This window comes from Eschrichtius robustus, chromosome 2 (genome assembly GCF_028021215.1).
Source record: "Eschrichtius robustus isolate mEscRob2 chromosome 2, mEscRob2.pri, whole genome shotgun sequence".
NCBI lineage: Eukaryota > Metazoa > Chordata > Mammalia > Artiodactyla > Eschrichtiidae > Eschrichtius > Eschrichtius robustus.
The window spans coordinates 44,565,090-44,573,076 of NC_090825.1; positions in this window are offsets into that span (position 1 = coordinate 44,565,090).

The window sequence follows — 7,987 nt, forward strand, 5'->3', positions numbered from 1 at the left end:
ACTTCAAGTGGATAAATGGTAGCTTAGGAAAGCACATACCCTTGCTGTACTTCTACTTTTCCATGGGGTTTTGAAGTTTATTTAAGTGCTAAACACAGTTTATACAAACATATAATTTTGGTTCTCTACCTTGTGGTTAACAAAGCTGTAAGTAGAACCACATGGAAGTTTATTGATAATTTTAAAGCATTAGGGTGCCTTCACTGAGGCCTTGTCCCTGCAGCGAAAGAAATTCCTTTCGCTTCCTTTATGATTATATCATTATTTTGAGTGGACTCAGCATTTTGGGGCATTTTAAAATTTCACAGTGCTTTGCAGTCATTTTTTTTTTTTATTTTTATTTTATTTATTTATTTATTTTTTTTTTGGCTGCGTTGGGTCTTTGTTGCTGTGCGTGGGCTTTCTCTAGTTGCGGCGAGCGGGGGGTTAGTCTTCGTTGTGGTGCGCGGGCTTCTCGTTGTGGTGGCTTCTCTTGTCATGGAGCACAGGCTTTAGGTGCACGGGCTTCAGTAGTTGTGGCACGTGGGCTCAGTAGTTGTGGTGCACGGGCTTAGTTGCTCCGCAGCATGTGGGATATTCCCAGACCAGGGCTCGAACCCGTGTCCCCTGCATTGGCAGGTGGATTCTTAACCACTGCGCCACCAGGGAAGTCCCTGCAGTCATTTTTATTCGTGTTTGTTTTTTGTCGAAAAGTAGAGTAATATGAACCAACTGTCATCTCCTGCTATCATCTCCTGTATCGATTGACTGGCTCAGGTACTCCAAACCCATCATATCATATTTTCCAGGTAGGCAAAGCAAGAGAAATAAACCTAGGGGAAGGGGGAGGAAGGGGATGCAGGTTTGGTTAGAAGGAAAGAAAACTGGCATCAAACTGTTTCCCTGCTGTGGAAAGGGGCACAGACTCAAGAATGGTCAGTGCCTGCAATTTTCTTTCAGTTTCAAATGTCCGTAGGAGCGCATTTCTTCCTCAGCACCCTGAAGAGCTGACGGTAGCCTGGAGCTCATAACTCGCAGGGCACCATCCTAGGATTCAGAGAGCAGAACCCCACTGAAAAGACATTTAGTAATGCAAGGTCACAGGTAATTTACAGCCCAGACAGTCAGCTTGTTTTGAAGCCCTGAACTTTGGTAGACCTCACCCTCTGCATGCTTTTTCTGTAAATAAAGATTGCACAGCTGGAGAGCAACACCTTGTTTCATCGTATACAAGTAGCCAGTGCTATTAAGCTACATGACAAAGTCTCTCCTTTTATCATTTTGGTGGATGACCCTATAAAAATACATTAAACCTAATAAAAAAATAATGCATCTAAGCACTGTATCCTGAACATCTGAGTGAATATATTTCATCTGTGGCTTCTTCATCTTAAGTTATGATAGCAGGAGCTTGACTGGTTATTAACCTTATAGTCTTTCACTGAGGGTCTTTGGTAGAGTTATCTGTATTCAGAAAAGGAATGGCCAAAGGAGAGCAGAATAATTTGCTGGCTTGGTAGCTCAGAGCATGTGTTTCATATTTAACACAGATAAATCTGTAGGCTGTGACACCAGAAGATACCTACTTCTAAACAAAACTAGGGTTAATGAAATAGCACAGTTGATAAACAGGTCATATTCCAAAAGTGTTTGTTGTGAGTCATCCTTAGTGAAATATGGGCCACTGTCTTTTGCTTCCTTAAAATTCAGTGTTTCAGAGACTAAACTGTGTCTGTTGGATGTGTGCTAAGTGTGTGTATTCTGCTCAAACTTTGATTTTCTTGATTCTCCTATACTTAATAGGTTAGGCGGGTTGGATATAAAGACTGAACAGCATTATACAGTGTACTTATAGAAAGTGATGGTAAGAATAACTCACAGAAGAAAGTATCTTTGAGAGTTTTATTTCTAAACAGTCTTCCAAAATTACCGGTTTGGGAGATCAGAGGTGCAGAAGAGACTGTAGGGTGGCTGGAACCCGAGCCATGGGCAAAGTGTCTACTTTGATATGTTGTTTTCTCTCCTTGTCTCTTCTTCCTTCTATCATTTTTACTCTAAATTTGATCTTAAGGAGCACGAAGCCTAGATTTTGTGCTGTTCAAAAATTATTTTGATTCTAAGAAAATATATCTAGCTCAAATAGGAAATGATGCCTCATTTTCACCACACAAACTTAATCCAGCCTCTTACACCTTTTACAGAGGAACCACAAGATGAAGCCTTTAAATAGTACAAAAAACACCCTTCCCACAAATCTCTGCCCGCTCCCATGGGGGAATTCTGCTTGCTCCTCCTGACGTTTCTGATCTCATGTTTTTATCCCCCTGAAGAGACTTGGAAGGTGGGTCTCAGCCTTCTTGCTTTTCTACCCTCAAAGACACCGCATCATGGGGATGGGGTGTAATCTGAAAAACAAGCAAGGCTTTCAGAACTGATTAAACATGAATGTAAAAAAATCTCTATATTAAGTCATTGAACAGGAAAATTAAATAGGACAAGTGAGCAGGTGGTAAATGAACAAAGACTGATGTGAAAAGTGATGTTTACATAAATAGCAGCCTAACTAATCCTTTGAAATATGAATGTAAAGACTTCAAGATGTCTAAAACCTTGGATATCCCAAGTTCCAGGCATTCCAAGGGCTTCCAGCATCTTTTAAACTTTCCCCCTCAGCACCCTTTAAAAGCAGGGAAGAAAAGAACAATTTTCCTTCGCAAGGTGAGATTTAAAACTACCCTTAGATCTCTCTCAGAATTGGAATGCATGTTCTCCTTGACCCAGCACAGGAACGGTAACTCTCCAAAAATAACAAGTTGTTTTCTTGCAGCTCGTAGAACAAAACTCAGTCACACCAGAGAGTCTCTGAAAAGAATGACTTCAGAGGGTGTTTTTGAAAGTGAATAGGAACTCACCTGAGGGTAGAAAAAGGGATGGATCTGGCTTAACTACATAAAACAAATGTGTATGTGTGTCCCTCTCTTCTCACATCCCTTTCTAAGCCACGTCTTTTTTCAATTTTCAGCATTCTAATCAGATATGTTACATGTTAATTGCAAACCTTCTACTTGTGATGTGAATGAAGTTTTTGTGCTTTGATATAATAAGTGCTTGATAAAGAGGTTTACTTGGAACCTAAAATTATTGAAAGAATGGCATCAGAATCAGAAGCTAGATATCTTGGCACTGTCATTATTTTAAATTCCATATTTCGATGAAACGATTCAGAAACCAACCTGTTTTTTTTTTTTGTTGTTGTTGTTTATTTTTTTTGTGGGGGGGGGCAGGCAGTGGGAGGAATGGGATTTGTGGTAAAGAAAGGTAAATATTTGCCCTCTGTCAAGTCCAGAATGTATGCTAGGCCCTGGGGAGTTAAGCAAAGAGTAAACTAGTTCTTCACCAACTGTTTCCCTTTTCTTCTTGGCACATAGACTACATTTCCCGAATACATATCCCTGCGATTAGTGACAACCAAGTTACTAGTTCTGGCTGATGGGATGTGGGTGGAAATCACGTAGGCCACCTCCAGGCCTGGACTATATATTCCCTCAAGATCTTCCTTATGTGCTCCCTTCCCTCATCTGCTAGCAGAATACAAAAGATCCAGTGGAAGACTCTGGGCGCTAAGGAATAGCAGAGCCACTAGACCAAAGGAACCTGAGTTTCTAGATCACAATGTGCAGCAGAGCCCCTGCTGACCTAGAAGGACTCTGTTGTGAGAAAGAAGTAAACCTGTATCGTGCTAGGCTATGATTCTCAAGTTTCTTTGTTACGGCAGTGAATCTTCCTGACCAATACAGAGAACAGTCCAGGGGTATGTGGAGTGGGTGTTATCAGAGGGTATGGTAGGCAGGATTCCAGGATGGCCCCCATGACCTCTGCCTCCTGGTGTTACTCCTGTGACTATGCTATGTTCATTCCATGGAAAAAGGGATTTTCCCCACGCAATTAAAGTGACCCATCAGTTGGCAAAGAGGTTAATTATTTGGGTGGGCCTAACCTAATCAAAAGAACCCTTTAAAAGCAGAGAATTTTCTCTAGCTGATAGCAGAAAAGGGAGTGCAAGAGATGTGAAGTGTGAAAGGGATTTGACACTGAAATTATGTGGCAAAGATCTGAGAGGGGCTTGTAGGAGCTGAGAGTGGTACCCGGCCAACAGCTGGCTAGATAATGGAAACTGTCCTAGAGCCACAAGAAAATTAATTCTGCCAACAGTCTGAGGGAGTTTGGAAGTAGGTTTTTCCTTAATTGAGCCTCTAAATGATGTTGACTAAAAAAATATTCACAGCCTAAAAGTTGAGAGTTATGCTTTATTCGGCGGGAATTTTTAGGACTTCAAGACTGGGAGGCAGCATCTCAAGTAACCCTGAGAGAATTGCTCCGAGGAGGCGAGGTGGGGGGGAGCCAGGTTATAGAGAAGTTTTGTAACAAAGGGCAGGTAGTCTGCACCTCAAAAAGATGATTGTTAATTAAAGGAAAACCAGATATCTCAAGTTAAGGAATTTAGTGCTTTTCTATGTATGGGAAGATGCAAGAGTCTGGGCTCACTGAAATCATTCCTTTGATGTGCACCTCAGCTATCTGGGGCCAGTATCCTGTGTTTTCACATCCTGAGTTTCCTCAGAGCTCGCCGTAGGGAGTGGCTGCAGTCTGATGGCTGGGAGACGGCAGGTATTCTTTCCTTCCTGAGTTTCCTCAAGGCTCACCGGCTTCACGTTGGAGGGCTGCAAGCGCTGATGACTGTAACATGCTTGGTTAACTGATATGGCAGGAAATATTCCATTTCTCAAAGAGGATGCAGCCAAGGGACATCTTTTTTTTTTTTTTTTTTAATTAATTAATTAATTAATTTATTTATGGCTGTGTTGGGTCTTCGTTTCTGTGCGAAGGCTTTCTCTAGTTGCGGCAAGTGGGGGCCACTCTTCATCGCGGTGCGTGGGCCTCTCACTATCGCGGCCTCTCTTGTTGCGGAGCACAGGCTCCAGACGCGCAGGCTCAGTAGTTGTGGCTCACGGGCCTAGTTGCTCCGCGGCATGTGGGATCCTCCCAGACCAGGGCTCGAACCCGTGTCCCCTGCAATGGCAGGCAGATTCTCAACCACTGCGCCACCAGGGAAGCCCCAGGGGACATCTTGATGTCAGCTTTATGAGATTCTCGGTAGAAGACTCAGCTAAAACATGCCTGGATCCTGACCCATGGTAGTGATAAGATGATAAATATCTATCGTTTTAAACCATTAAGTTTGTCGTAATTTGTTCTCTAAAAATAGAAAATTAATGTAGAGGTTGATGAGTGCTATGTCTAAAATATGTGGTAAAATGAGGATTGATCCAGGCTGGTATCAACATTTAAGGGGTTAGATCTGTTGGACAGGCCCCGGTAGCAGAGGACAGTGCAATGGTGTCATTCACAGCCTGATGGCTTCTTGTGCTGTGGGTCTAGGGTTGAATTGGAACTCTGGCCAGACCCCACGTCTTGCCAACCAAATGGCCTGGGGTCACAGGTTGAGTGTGAATCTCAGTGACAAGAACTGAGCTAGAGTTCCTGATTTAATGAGCAGTTTCAAGGTACTTATTTACTTATGATTCTTCAGAATTATCTCAGAGGGGTCAGAGAGAGGCTGAGTTGCCTTGGCTCCCCATCTGTATTGTAGCCTAGCATTTACATGTAGGCCTGCATTTAGGTGTTTATTTTTGGAGTTTCACATAAAAATTAATTTGGAAAAAATACTTTATTGCAGAAACTGTTAGAAACTCCTAAGTTTAGGGAAAAGCTGTGTATCTTTAGGGAAATGTGAGAGCCTCTTATACATAGAGCAGCAAGAGTAATTCTACAGCCCAAGACAAAGTGGCGATGGGGCCCTGAATTGATCACCAGGCCTGGTTCTCATTGACTCAGGATCTGGCTTGGGCTGCATCTGAAGTAAAATGTTCTTTGTGCAAGATTGGGGCAATCAAGGACCGACTAAGGTCTTGTTTGGCTTTACTATTATTATTTTTTTATTGAAGTATAATTAACATATAACTGTTAGTTTCAGGCATACAACATAATAATTCAATATTTGTATATATTGAGGAATGATCACAATAAGTCTATTTAACATCCATCACCATACATAGTTATAAAAGTAGTTCAGCTTTAAAAGATCCCCTATGTGATACCAGAGAGGAAATGTAATAGATAGAGTTGTAGATATATAATATATACCATGTATATAAATTCCCTGACCTGCTCATCTAGTCTAGCTCATCTTGTGTTGCTTCTAGTCTTCTTCCTAACAAATATTTATTAAATACCTATGTGTGCCAGGCCTTGCACTTAGAACTGGGGATTCAAAAGTGCCCAAGGAGGTCACAGAGAGAAACAATGATTGTATCAGGTTCTCACTGGGTTAGCATTCTGATTGTGGTAGTTCCATGGCAAAGGAGCCATACTATCTCCAGTTTGACATGGTGCTGGCATTCAGGAACAGTACTCTGGAGTGACAAGAAGTAAGGCAGCAGTCACCTGGGAAGCCCAGGTCTCTCTCTCTTTTAACTCACTTAATGAGATCTGTAGCATAAGCACCTGTACATGTAAAATTTTCTCCTCCTCAATCATGAGAGGCCCTAAATATACCTACTTAGTTGCCGTTAGGATTGTTAATATAATTCAGCTTTAATTGTAGTTACAATTGCACCTGCTGCAGTGCGTTAACCTCATGGGCAACTTCCTGGAAAGCAGACTTGCTAAATCACTGCCGGGCGAGGGTGATCGTGAGCTTTGTAGAGCAGAGGGACAAAGCTCCACTCTGCAGACCCACCCTCACGTGGCATCTTCACCTCCCAGGGCACCGTCATGCTCCTGCCTGTGTCATTTTCTTGTGCTAGTTTACAGAAGGGAAAAGCCAGCAGAGAAATCCACGTGCTGGCTCAGCTGCCATCAGAACTTGGGGTGACAATTCCCCCTGTTCTGACTCACAGCCTGGAAGGGAATGGGGGTCCTCTCATTGTTTTCTGCAGTCTCAAGGGACAGTGGGGTTCTGTTTTATTGCTTCAAGTGATAAAATGGGTAGAATTCTTGACTACCAAGTGACGAGCAGCAGTAAAATTAAGTAATCCTAAAAGGAAAATATGTCAAAATGAAAGGCATCTTCAAATATGATTTCTCTCTTGAGAGGTCAAAGACCCAGGTCTTAGTGGAGGAAGCTATTTTCAGCTTGCATGTGTCCAGGTGCCCATTGATTTGGAATTCTTACATCAGGCCTTGTTTCTGGACCCGTCTACTTCCCCCTGGTTACAGTGTTCTAGTTATTTATTGCCACATAAGAAACCACCTCAAAGCTTAGTGCCCTAACACAGTGATTTGATATTATCTCTTATGGTTCTGATTTGACTCGTTCTTGCTTAGAGGTCTCTTCTGTGGTCACATCCAGTTGTTAGCTAAGCCTGAAGCCATCTGAAGGCTTGACAAGGCTGGATGCTTACGTGGCTTCTCCACTCCCATGTCTGGTGCCTGAACTAGGATGACTACTGGACAGCTGGGTTAGCTGGAACTGTGGCCCTGAGTGCCTACATGTGCTGTCCCCAGCATGGTGGTCCTGGGGGCTCAGACTTCTTAGATGGCAGCTCAGGACTCCAGGCAGAAGCTCAAACTTTCTTTTGACCAAACTTCAGAAGTCAGCATAACTTCTTCCACATTTATCCACATTCTATTAAGCAAGTCCAGATTGCAGAAGAGGAGACTACACAAAGGTATGGATATGGGCGATGTGGTTCACTGGGAAGAATCATCTGTAGTATTTTGTATGACATCAAAGAAGAGCTGAGGGATTATAAAATCCCCAAGTCTTATTGTCAGCCGATTATGAGGGTCAGTTAGCATAAAGGACCCAGCCTTAATGGATCTGACTAAACTTTATCTGCTAAGGTCATGGACTTTACTGTCTCTGGTTGAGCCTCCACTTTCTGGAAAAGCAGACAGTTTGCTCTGAATTGGAAAATTTTATCCATAGTTTCCTGGACAGCTTTCT